We start from the raw sequence: 14,021 nt of genomic DNA, 5'->3' as shown, positions 1-14,021 counted from the left end.
CAGGAATTAAAGAAACATTTTCATCATGGAGTGGTATTGGAGAACCTAATAACACACAAATATCTGTATGATTTGCAGTTTTATTGGATAGTTTTACTATGCCCATGTAAACACCTTACATTAACTTAACGTTCTTAACTGCTGAAGCAGTTTGTTTATGTACAAAGAGCATTTTTTACATGAAGTCAATTTGGTAGACCTATTTCATCCAAAAGTATCTACACGTACAGGTTACAATCCAACCCACTAATGGTTCAGAGTCTCGTCGAGGGCCTAACAGTGGAAGCTTGGCAGTGGTGGGCTTAAATCCTCAACTTTCTCATCAATAATCCCTACCTTAACAGCTAAGCCATGTGCCAAAGGGTTTGGTTATTGCAGCATATTGATTAAATTGTACAAGTTTCTGGGCAGACACACCCCATATTTGGTTAGCCTAAAAAAGTCCCTTGTCTAAATGCTAAGTTTATAATGTGTATGTCAGTTCTAAGGTAAAGTGTATGAAAATAAACTAGGTCTAACTTAAAAAATGCAGCAAACTGCCAGTTTGAATAATTGGTGCCAGAGACTTTTCCACTTCCACTTGAATGGGGAAAAATAACAAAATTAAAAATGTAAATTAGTAGAAATGACATCATATATAAACCTTCACTAAGCATTCAGTGTGACCCACTCTACTTGACATGCTGAAATTTAGGGCTATGGTCAGTCCTATAAAATTAATATGAAGTAGCCCATCCACAGCAATCATTTGTAGCTGAAGTAAGGTAAAGTGTTCCCTTCAAAGGGCCCTTTACCATGGTCGTGTTTGAAAAGTACAGTTTTGTTCTATATGAAAAAACAGCAATCAGGAGGTTTACTGCCAACACTGCCACATTTAGTAATTTCAAATTTGGATTGCTTTATTTTCAGTCCCTTTCAAAGTCAGTCCTTTAACGTTTTCACTATAGAAGGTACCCTTTAGAGCTGAACCAGATGATCACTTACAGACTTGTTGGTAATGTGTGTTTGCCCTACTTGGCATCATTACGTACTTTGTTTTAAACTTTATTGTGATAACTATTTGCTGTTAGCCCTGAGCTGTTGTTTAAACTTGACAGAGTTGCATGTGTGAATTAAAACTAATCCACCAAGGCATTGCTCTCTTTGTGTTTCCTCTGAAGAAGACAGGTGTTCTGATTGGCCATGAAAGGCCAGTTTTATTATAAGACGTGTGTCACTGTGGATCATCATTACACGTCTTATGTGTCCTGGTTTGTACCCCATGTTCCTGTTGTTACATATTAGGGTGCTGATCTGCTCAAACTAAATCTTTACTACAAGACAGTTCAAATTTAGGCACAGTGATATTACACAATTCTTAAGCTTTCCTTGATCTGTAATAAAAATCTAAAATAAAAAGTATTAGTTTGAATAATTTGTGTAATTAAAAAATAATTCTAGTGATATCCAAGATTAGACAAATATTAAAAATAAATAAATAAATAAAAATCATGTTAAAAGGTGCCCAGGTGGCACAGTGGGATATTCCACTAGCACACCAGCGCCGAGATTCTGAACTCCTCGGTTCGAAACTCGGTGTTGCCATCTAGCGGGCATAATTGGCAGTGCCTGCAGCAGACTCTAATTTGCTACCATGTCTGCTAGGGCAGGATGACCAGACTATATGGGTGGGGTCTTCAAATGCTGTGCAAGGACCCTGATTAGCAGATAGAGGCGCCAACAAAGGGTCTGCTAAGGACTGCGCACGGGTCAGAGGAGGCGTGAGCAGGAAATATACCTTCCTCGAATGAAATCAGGGATCCCCAGCAGTGGAAGACCAATTGACTATGCTAAATCAGGAGAAAAAGGGGAGAAAATGCATAAATAAAAAGAAAAATATATGATTCCATAGGATTTTTATCCCATCAAAGTCCAAGTTGCATTAGCATGTCATTTTAAATTTGACTTATCAATTAATGAAATTGAATTTTATATGCTTTTATACTGTTATGTTGCCTTGCACTACAATGGCGCCCTGTCCTGTTCTGCCGTTTGCCTAGTGTTTCCCGAAGGAACTGGGCTTGCCGTGACCCTGACCAGGCTAAAGTGGCTGAAGAAAATGAAAATTGAATTAAATATTTCATTTCAGTGTGGAAAGCTAAGCTTATTGCTTAGATCTTCCTTATGAGTGCCACAGACGAACCCTCTACAGTGTGAGATAGCCGGCAGCCCAGCAAGTGAAATGTAGAGGCTCGGAGTCAAGTAGGCCAGCAAGTGAACACAGTTAGGAATTTCTTTTAGAAATAAAAAAAACGGGCGGCACGGTGGTTAAGTGGGTAGCACTGTCGCCTCACAGCAAGAAGATCTTGGGTTCAATCCCCAGGTGGGGCGGTCCGGGTCCTTTCTGTGTGGAGTTTGCATGTTTTCCCCGTGTCTGCGTGGGTTTCCTCCGGGTGCTCCGGTTTCCTCCCACAGTCCAAAAACATGCAGCCAGGCTAATTGGAGACACTGAATTGTCCTATAGGTACCTAGCCACTAGGATGCATAAACCAGTGCATTGTAGTGCCGGTCCCAAGCCCGAATAAATAGGGAGGGTTGTGTCAGGAAGGGCATCCGGTGTAAAAACTGTGCCAAATCAATAACGGGAGCAGCCGAGGAAATAGAGAGTGAGAAATAAAAGAAACAATTAAACAAACTAACTAAAGCTAAGAAAAGATACTGTGAGTAACCGAGAATGAAATGCTACCTACTCAGTCCACCAATGTGCCAACATGTTATTACAGATAGATGCTTGTCCCTTGAGACCTGAATACCAAAGTATATAATGATGGTGAGGATCACATGTTAATGGTTAACACGACAAATGAAACAGCTGCCTTACTAGCTAGTTCATAACACAAAGCAAAGACTCAGCACTTCACTGATCAGCGATCACTGCTTTATAGCGCTGAGTACAGGTGTAGTGAATTAGTTCTATGAGTGTGGGAGCCCCTGGGATGTCAAACAAGTGAATTTTGATCTATTGCTGGTGGAAAAGATTGACCAGTTAGAGGTTTGTCAAAATATTGTATTCTTGAGCATGTGTAAATATGTAGGATTTTGGAAGCAATGTCTTGGTGCTTTTTATTGATGTTTTTATTTATTTTATAATTTATTCTATGTTTATTATAGTTATTTTATTTATTGATTTATTTGTATTTTACATTCAGTGCCAACATTTTCCAAACAAAATACTTCAATGTTTCTACTTTTAATTAGATGTTTCAGGTTAGAAAACTGCATTCCCCAACCCATACTAGGCCCCTGAAGACATGCTAACTCAGATGTCATTGTACATTTCTCTTTTTAGGGGTTTAATTGGTTGGGTACTGACATTTGACATTTCTTTTTGGACTCCTGATTTCTCCATGAGGATTACCTGCCATGCTGGTTCTGTAGCTACACCACTAAATGAGGTTAGAAGAACAGCATCACGCACCAAGTCTGCCCCTTCGCTAACCTTCCTAGCTTTTTTATAACTTGGCTTGAGCACATTTTTATGTCTTGGCTGATATGAATTCATATGAATTTACAGTCAAAGAACCTGCTGGAACAGCACCCAGATGGCCAATCCAAACAAAGGTCAAAATGTTACAATTACTTTAAACTGTGCCAGTTTATCTCAAATGTAGTGGCTGTTTGCAAATTCAACAATATTTAGATTTATTTGCCAGATTTTTTCGCCCAAACATCCACTGCATATGATCTTTGGCCAAACGTCCTTATTACTTCATTCATCACCGATCCCCTAATAGAAATATAAACAGTCTCTGAACTTAGCTTACCCCAGGCACCTCTCTTCATGTCTAAAAGGGAAGGATGTATGTGATGGCACAGCTGCATAAACACAGGTGAGAGGTCATCATAACAGAAATTGCGTTCACAGCCTGAGCCACCTGGAAGGCCAGTGCCAGCCACGTCAGCCCCCCTCCATACACACTGGGACTTGCAGCCTGGTTCTGTGTATAAAGAGTCTTTTCTCTAGGCTGGTGCCACAGCTGCAGCTCCTTCCAGGCAGTCTTTATGAGCAGGAGGTGGGAAGTGAAGCATCTGAAGTGCATCTGAAGGCATTCATGAGTACGCCTCTCAAAGGGCCAGCAGGAGGTAAAGAGCTGCTCCGTTTCCTCTATGAGTGTTTATTTTTCCCGTCCAAAGGCTTCATCAAAAAAGGTGCAGCTGAATACAGCTGAAAGGTAACTGCCAGTTACACGTTTCCTCCTTACATCTCAGCTCCTTTTTTGTTTTATAGAATAACAATTTTATCATTGAAATACTTAGCATATCATTTTGTAGCTGTATAAACATTATGTATGAAAATAAAACACCCGAAAGCCTTTATACTGGTGGATTTTTGTGGTTACAGAGGTGTGTGCACAGGTGTAAGTAATATAAGAGACGAAGGGAATGTGACAGGGATAAAAATCACTTAATTTAGATACTCCCACATACACCGATCAGTCATAACATTAAAACCACCTGCTTGTTTCTACACACACTGTCCATGTTAACATATTATCAGCTCCACTTACCTTATAGAAGCACTTTAGCACTTTGTAGTTTTACAATTACTGACTGTAGTCCATCTGTTTCTCTGCAGGCTTTGTTAGCCCCCTTTCATGCTGTTCTTCAATGGTCAGGACTCTCCCAGGACCACTACAGAGCAGGTATTATTTGGATGGTGGATCATTCTCAGCACTGCAGTAACACTGACATGGTGATGGTGTGTTAGTGTGTGTTGTGCTGGTATGAGTGGATCAGACACAGCAATGCTGATGGAGGTTTTAAACACCTCACTGTCACTGCTGGACTGAGAATAGTCCACCAACCAAAAATATCCAGCCAACATCGCCCCTTGGGCAGCTTTCTGTGACCACTGATGAAGATCTAGAAGATGACCAACTCAAACAGCAGCAACAGATGAGTGATTATCTCTGACTTTACATCTACAGGGTGAACCAACTAGGTAGGAGTGTCTAATAGAGTGGACAGTGAGTGGACACGGTATTTAAAAACTCCAGCAGGGTTGCTGTGTCTGATCCATACCAGCACAACACACACTAACACACCACCACCATGTCAGTATCACTGCAGTGCTGAGAATGATCCACCACCCAAATAATACCTGCTCTGTGGTGGTCCTGTGGGGGTCCTGATCATTGAAGAACAGGGTGAAAGCAGGCTAAAAAAAGTATGTAGAGGAACAGATGGACTACAGTCAGTAATTGTAGAACTACAAAGTGCTCCTACTATATGGTAAGTGGAGCTGATAAAATGGACAGTAAGTGTAGAAACAAGGAGGTGCTTTTAATGTTATGGCTGATCAGTGTATAACCAGAATAAAAAAGAAATCCAATGGAATAAGCACATAAACTTTTGAACTTGTTCTTTATATGTACAAACCTTATTTCCAGAAAAGTTGGGACATTTTATAAAATGCTTTTAAAATCTGTAATTTGCTAATACTCTTGAACCCTTATTTAACTGACAAGTCTACAAAGAAAAGTTGCCAAATGTTTTCAATGAAGAATTTTTTTTAAATAATGAATGCATTAATTTATTTTTACTTTTACCATCACTTTGTCCTGGGCAGGGCCGTGGTAGGTCCAGTTTCCATGTAGTTAGTGGGCGCAATGCTGCAATTTAATTGTTTTAAGTAAACATAACAAAAGCTAAAACATAGATTTGTGTGACCATAGATCCTTCCCATTATATTTTAGTCCATTTATGTTTTTTTCAGATTGCATTTCTTACTGCTGTGGTGGACTGTCTTAAGTGACAACAACTTTCTGAAGTACCTCAGAGCCCATTTTGCTTTATTTATTACAAAAGAATAAGAGTTTTTCATGTAATGCCATTTGCGATCTCGAAGGTCACATAAAGTTTAAAGTGGTTTCCATAATGGTCCCACAAGAATTAAGATTTCTCTGGATTTCTTGAATCCATTCACACTATTATGTATGGTAGATGGTGAAAGACAAAAATATTTGCCAACTTGCACTGAGACATGTTGTTTTTGAACTGAATGACTATTCTATAACAACATTCGGCACAAAGTGGTGAGCAGCGACCCATATTTGTTTGCAAAGACTGAGGCTTTGGTGGATTATACCCTCACCTGTTACTAGTTCACCTGCATATTGTAGCAAGTTCTAAATCAAAGGAAGTTGGATATTATATAAATTAATTATTTAAGTGTGTTGCAAGCATCAAATTCAAAATATGTCTATTCTCGTTCTTCCAAAATTTGTGTTGCCAGGTGCTGCTGGTAGAGTAGGTGTCGCACAGCAAAAAGAGTCTTGCAGCTGTACATTGATCCACACCCTCAGTCACTCCAGCCATGTTTTACCCCAGGGTTTTCTTCAGGTACTCGTTTCTTTCCACGTACCAAAGATGTGCTAAGGGTATAGCCTGCTCAAAATGAATGTTTGAGTGTGATTTTCCCCACAGTGAAGAGGTGACTGCCTTGAGTTTCTCAAAAGACAAAATCATCACTTTGTCAAATCCTAGCCAGAGGGGACAGTCAGTTGTCTCTAAAATAACAATAAGTGTAAACTGGATTCCACCAGAACCCTGGAAGCCCTTTAAATCATTTTCTATCAAGATCATGTTGGTGTTTGAGTAGGATTATCCTCAAGAGAATGTTTGACTGCTCTTTTGACGGAACTTTCAGATTGCCTATCATAGTCTCAGTCGTGTTGGCAGCGGGGTGTCATCATTTTGGCAATGCTGTCAGAACGCACTAGCACTAAGTGAGGCAGATTGTGCCCTCGTCACACTACAGGGGGAAACGCCTGATGCACTCAACCACACGAACAGTGAATATGTTTTCCAGTTCTTCAAGCTGGTGGCCACTGAGTGACAAAAACTATGAGTGACATGCTACAAAAATGGTATTAGAGTCTGACTTTTGGCCATGATGTTTAACCCTGATGTACTATTCATAGATGTTACATTTCATAGTAGAAAAGTCATTTTAGAGCTGAGCTGTTTAAAAGCTGACCAAATGTACATGCGCATAATTGCACACACCTAAATGTTGTGATGAAAATGATGCACCAAAAAGACCATAAAACATGCATAGAAAAGATTGGTGAGAAAGTCCACTGGCTTGCACAAAAACCTGACTTGAACCCTTATTGGGATGAATAAGAATGTTGACTGTGAACCATGCCATCTTGTCCAATATCAATTGTTAACCTCAGCAATGCTCTTTTGACTGTATAGGCACAGATGCCTTTTAGACAGCATCAAGAGTTAAAGCTGCTATTGCTGCAACAGCATAACAGTAATGCCACTGGTCCGACAAGCTTGTAGACAGGTGTCCAAATACTTTAGATAAATTACATTAATTTTTGATAAATGATGACATACACCAATCAGACATAACATTATGACCACCTTCCTAATATTGTGTTGGTCCCCCTTTTGCTGCCAAAACAGCCCTGCAACTGTGATGCACTGTGTATTCTGACACCTTTCTATCAGAACCAGCATTAACTTCTTCAGCAATTTGAGCTACAGTAGCTCGTCTGTTGGCTCGTCGGTCCACACGGGCCAGCCTTCACTCCCCACGTGCATCAATGAGCCTTGGCCACCCATGACCCTGTTGCCGGTTTACCACTGTTCCTTCCTTGGACCACTTTTGATAGATACTGACCACTGCAGACTGGAAACACAAGAGCTGCAGTTTTGGAGATGCTCTGACCCAGTCGTCTAGCCATCACAATTTGGCCCTTGTCAAACTCGCTCAAATCAGTGTTATTCACATCACCTCTCAGTGGTCATAATGTTATGCCTGGTCAGTGTAGTGTAATTACATAAAGTGTAATTATATTCTAAATGTTCAGGTTTTAACATCTCATACTTGTAGAACAATCAAAATTATTTGCATTTATCTGGGGATGTTCACCCTTTTTTGCTTAAACTGCTTCAAATTGTCTGAAAAAAAATTTTTTTCAATAAAGTCTGGAACATGACTGTGGGGATTTATTTTATTTCAACCACATGAGTATTTGTGAAGTCAGGCTCAGATGTTATATGTGGTAATATGAGGTCTCAACTGCTCCAGAGCCCAATGATTCTTTGTTTTACATTATTCATCCTTTGCTTTAAATTACGAAAACATTATAATAAAAAATAAAAAGAAATAAAATTAAGTAAAAAGGAAGTGCAAAACCTGTTCAAAAGTGTTACCTTAAATCTCAACTGATGTTTGTTCCTAATCACATGGACAAAGTAAAAGCAGATGCAAGGGTATCTCTTGTTCGGCAGCCTCAGTGTCACCTATGTGAAAGGTGCTTCTAATTTATAGCAGACCTGCTTGTAGTAACTTTAAAAAGACATTTGTCCATTAGGACAAATTTGCTCTTAGCAAAAACAGGCAGTTTATTTCATTTGTAACTGGGTATTAGACCACTGTTCCATGTTTTATAATGGGTGCTGTCAAATTAGGTATATTATTTTGAAAACACATTATAAATACTAGGAAGGAATAAGGAGGCAATTCATCGTTATCATGGGTGGCATGGTGGCTAAGTGGGTAGCACTGTCGCCTCACAGCAAGAAGGTCCTGGGTTCGATCCCCAGGTGGGCCGGTCCGGGTCCTTTCTGTGTGGAGTTCGCATTTTGTCCTTTTTGTGTCTGCGTGGGCTTACTCAACTCAAACTCAAACTCAAAAGAAGCTTTATTGGCATGACAAATAAGGACATTCGTATTGCCAAAGCAAGTTACAGAGAAATATTAACAATAAAAAGAAAAAAGAAAAAAAATATACAGAACAGTTACATGTGCAAAAGATATAGAATAGAATAAAATATTAATAAAAACAGTGCAAAATAATAATAATAAAAAGTATAATATTTACATTAATGAGGTAGAAAAACGATCAGTTTGTGCGTGTGTGTGTGTGTGTGTGTGTGTGTGTGTGTATGTGTGTATGAGACATGGTCACCCACTGTCCCTCACCTGGTGACAGGTGTGTGTATAGAGTGCTGCTAGTGTGCAGCTCTCTCTGTGCTCCCCCAGTAGGTGGGGCAGTTTGACGGGGTCTGGGAGGGAGGTAAAGTTGGGGATGATGTTATTAAATTTAGGGAAGAATTGGGAGCGGACGTGGTGGTACTTGGTACACCGGGTGAGGAAGTGCAGCTCCGTCTCTACTGTACTGAGAGTGCAGTGCTGACACAACCTCTCCTCCCGGGGCAGCCAGGACCGGGTGTGTCGCCCCGTCTCCACGGCCAGGTCGTGTGCGCTCAGTCTGTACCTCGTCAGGGTGTTTCTTAATTTAGGGTTGGATACTGTGCTCAGATAATCTGCTGCACTGTAGTGTCTGTTTAGGGCCAAATAACACTGCATTTTACTTTGAGTTTTGGTTTCAGTTTCCCAATAATTCAGATATTTAGTTCTGAGTTTTTGTGTAATTTGGTTTATTCTAATTGGCTTTGCAGATTTCTCCTGTTCCTGAGTCTTTATTGTGTTAGTGTGTGTTAGTGGTGTATCGGCGTGTGTTAGTAATGTGTTTGTGTGTGTTATTAGGGTGTCTGTGTGTGTTAGTGGTGTATCTGTGTGTGTTAGAGTGTCTGTGTGTGTTATTAGTGTGTCGGTGTGTGTTAGTGGTGTATGGGTGCAGTGACTCAGGACCAGTTGAATGAGGGGACTGGTATGTTTGCTCAGCTCTTGGTGTTTCAGGGCTTTATAATGATAAGATTGGGGGTCGCTCTTATTTAGATGGTTCCAGAAGTTGATTGCTCTTCTCTGTATGTTGATAATTAGAGGAAATCGGCCTAATTCTGCCCTGCACGCATTGTTCGTGGTGTGTCTGTGCACCTTTAGGATGCTTTTAAAGAACTCTGTGTGCAGGGTCTCTAATGGATGTTTGTCCCAATTACGGAATTGATGGTGTGTAAGCGAACCCCAAACTTCACTGCCATATAGAGCAATCGGTTCAATTATTGATTCAAAAATTTTAAGCCAGATTCGAACTGGAATTTCCACGAATGTTTGACGTTTTATGGCGTAGAAGGCCCTGCGAGCTTTTTCTCTCAGTTCATTTACTGCCGGGTTAAAGTTTCCTGTGGAACTGATGTTTAGTCCGAGGTAAGTATAATCTTTAGTGTGCTCAATTTCATGGTGTCCTAATTTATGTGTGTGTTTGGTTCCCTGAGATCTGGCTCTTTTCTGGAAGGTCATAATTTTGGTCTTTTTGAGGTTGACTGTCAGGGCCCAGGTCTGACAGTATTGCTGCAGCAGGTCCAGTTTGTGCTGAAGACCCTGGGCGCTGGGGGACAGCAGGACCAGATCATCTGCATATAGCAGGAGTTTAATCTCGGAGTCGTGTAGAGTGAGACTGGGCGTGGCTGAGTGCTCTAACATGGAGGCCAATTCATTAATATAGATGTTAAATAGAGTTGGACTTAAACAGCAGCCCTGTCTCACTCCACGCTCCTGAGAGATGAGATGTGTTCTCTTACTGCCAATTCTTATTCCACACTGGTTTTCTGTGTACATGGATTTAATAAGATCATATGTTTTACCCCCTACACCACTCTCTAACATTTTATAAAACAATCCTTCATGCCAAATGGAATCAAAAGCTTTTTTTAAATCAATAAAACATGCAAATATTTTAGTTATTTTGAACTACATATTTTTCGATCAGGGTGTGTAGGGTGTAAATATGATCTGTAGCGTGGTAATTTGGTAGAAATCCAATCTGACTTTTACTCAGGACGTTGTGTTGGGTAAGGAAGTGTAATAATCGTGAGTTAATTATACTACAGAATAACTTCCCCAGGTTACTGTTCACACAGATGCCCCGGTAATTATTAGGGTCGAATTTATCTCCACTTTTGTAGATGGGTGTTATGAGACCTTGATTCCAGATTTCAGGGAAGGAGCCAACACTCAGAACCAGGTTAAAGACTTTTAACATTAACATCCCGTCAGGTCCTGATGATTTCTTTGTTTTTAGTTTTTTAATGTTGTCTTTAAGTTCCTGCTCAGTAATGAGAGAGTCTAGAGGATTCTGGTGGTTTTTAACAGCCCGTTCCAGTTTCTCTAATTTACTAATAATTTGATTTTGTTCAGGATTTGAATCTAATTCTACATTTTTAAAGAGTGATTGGAAATGGGTTGTCCAGATATCCCCATCCTGAATGGCCAATTCTTCCTGTTCTCTATGTTTTAATTTGTTCCAATTGTCCCAGAATTGATGTGTGTTGATGTGTGTTGGCTTACTCCCACAGTCCAAAGACGTGCAATTGAGGTAAATTGGAGATACTAAATTGTCCAGGACTGGGTTCGATATAACCTTGTGTAATGAGTAACATTTCCTGTCATGAATGTAACCAAAGTGTAAAACATGATGTTAAAAGCCTAATAAACAAACAAACATCATTATCATCATCGTCACTGTCATCATCTTTTCTGTCACAACAGCAGTAAATGGACAAGGATGCAATTCCACAAGTTAAGTTAACTAATCAATTATCTAAGTTGTGATAAACTGATTGTGTTGCAAAGCTTGCAGGTCAAAATTAGTCAGTACAAAGTGAATAACTGAATTAACTTTATTGTGTGTTATAGTTACCAAAACAAAAGAAGTTCAGTAATCATTAAATTTTTAAGATCTCACCAAGTGAATAAAAATGATTTACCTTAACTGTGTGTGATGCTGGGTTCATGTAGTGTATTTTTGTTATGTTACTTAAAAATGTTCATTTCATAACACCCAACACACAAATAATAGTGATGTATAAGATAAATCTACAAGCAAGTGTAGGTATTTGCTTGTTTAGCATTATAGCACACACAACAATATTTAAAAAGATACATTTTCTTGCAAGATATAAAGACTCAATTGAGATAACAAAACATTAGCTCATTACTTATTTGAACTACATTGAAAACCAATGTTATCCACTGGAGTGCTATTCTGGCACAGCGTAGGCAATTTTATATTATTGCCTTTGTTATTTATCAAGCAGAATGCACCGCCTTTGTGAGGAAAATAAATAAATAAATTAATAAAAGAATAATTGTATATAATCATTAGCAAAGCGACTATAAATTATTCATGTAAATGCAGCAGTGCTATTTTATTTAGATTTTCTCTGTTCTTTGCACAGCCATTAACAACTTCACAACCAATAACTGTCTCACTTGCTTTCACTTAATTAAAACAATAGATATCATACAGCAGATTGCAGTGTCATTCATCGTCCACTTTCCTGTGCAATGCAACTTCCTGCAGTCTCCTTATGTATACGGCTGGCATAAATAATAGCCATTAAGATGCCAGAGAATGGGCATCAGACCACATTATTGAAATTAGATAGCATGCACTATTATAAAAAGTGCTGGCTGTTTTAACAAGGCATGGGAGAATCCTGTGCTCTAATTCTTTATGACAAGACAGGCTTGTGAAATATGATTTAATAAGTGCCTTCTCTGATCTGAGCCTTCATTACAGGATCAAAACTTACGCAGCAGCATCGTCTAGATTGTTTAGTGTCTCTGTTTAAGGGAGAAGGGAAAAAAAGGTTTGGCTGATTTTTCAGTCTCACTGGAAGGGAGAGAGCACATATAAAACTAGTGTATTAAACAGGTCAGGTACACATATTATATAAATGCCTAATAGAAATTATTTTGAGCTAAGGTTTCTTCCAGTATTCTTTTGACAACATTTAATAATCAGTTGTGGAGTAAATGCATGTACAGTATTGATCTAATTTGTTGGCAGTTTTGCTGTGCGAGTGGGCGGCACAGTGTCTCAGTGGGTAGCACTGTCACCTTACAGCAAAAAGGTCCTGGGTTTGATCCCCAGGTGGGGCGGTCCGGGTCTTTCTGTGTGGGGTTTGCATGTTCTCCCTGGGTCTGTGTGGGTTTCCTCCAGGAGCTCCGGTTTCCTACAGTCCAAAAACATGCAAGTGAGGTGAATTGGAGATTCAAAATTGTCCATGACTTTAAGTGTTAAGTGTTTGACATTAAAAACTGGTGAACTGATGAATCTTGTGTAACGAATACCTGTTCTGTAATTAATGTAACCAAAGTATGTCAAACATGACGTTAAAATCCTAAGAAATAAATTGCTGTGCGAGTCTTTAGCTGTTCAAACAGGGTTGTGTTCTTGTGTTTTGCATTTTCAGGTTTCCTAAATATCTTGGTGTTTTACTGTACTGTATATCAACATCTATGTATTAATATAAGAATCCTTTGCTTAAAAATGTCAAATTATTTTGTGTGACGAATGTTTCAAAATGAAGCTAAAATATCTGACATCCTTGCAATCGCACATTATTAAACATTGTTCTTAAATCATTGGATTACTGGCTGATTCATTTTTTGGCAGTGTGGAGAGCCTTGTTTAGTAAGGAATTAGTTTTTCGTTGTATTTCTAAGCATAATTACATATCAAAAACGATGTTTGTTTTGTTTTATTAGGATTTTAATGTCATTTTTTACACTTTTGGTTACATTCATGACAGGAAATGGTAGTTACTCATTACACAAGGTTCATCAGTTCACAAGGTTATATCAGACACAGTCATGGACAATTTAGTATATCCAATTCACCTCACCTGCATGTCTTTGGACTGTGGGAGGAAACCGGAGCACCCGGAGGAAACCCACGCAGACACGGGGAGAACATGCAAACTCCACACAGAAAGGACCCCGACTGCCACACCTGGGGATCGAACCCAGGACCTTCTTGCTGTGAGGCGACAGTGCTACCCACTTAGCCACCGTGCCGCAAAAACAACGAAGTACAAAAAAATGTGTTGAGTTTTCCTCAGATGAACTCTGTGTAAGAATCGTATGCTTAATGATGTCAAATTATTTTGTGTGACAAATGTGCATTAGCATTAGCAGTCAAAATAGTTAGAAAAAGATCATTGTAAACATTTACAACAATTTAGAGGTTCTTTCTCCAAAGCCTATGTGGGAAATGATTCAATTGTGGACTGATACTGCCTCCTCCTGGCTGATAAAAATCCAAACATAGCCCT

This window comes from Trichomycterus rosablanca, chromosome 11 (assembly GCF_030014385.1).
Source record: "Trichomycterus rosablanca isolate fTriRos1 chromosome 11, fTriRos1.hap1, whole genome shotgun sequence".
NCBI lineage: Eukaryota > Metazoa > Chordata > Actinopteri > Siluriformes > Trichomycteridae > Trichomycterus > Trichomycterus rosablanca.
This window is presented reverse-complemented; position numbering follows the sequence as displayed.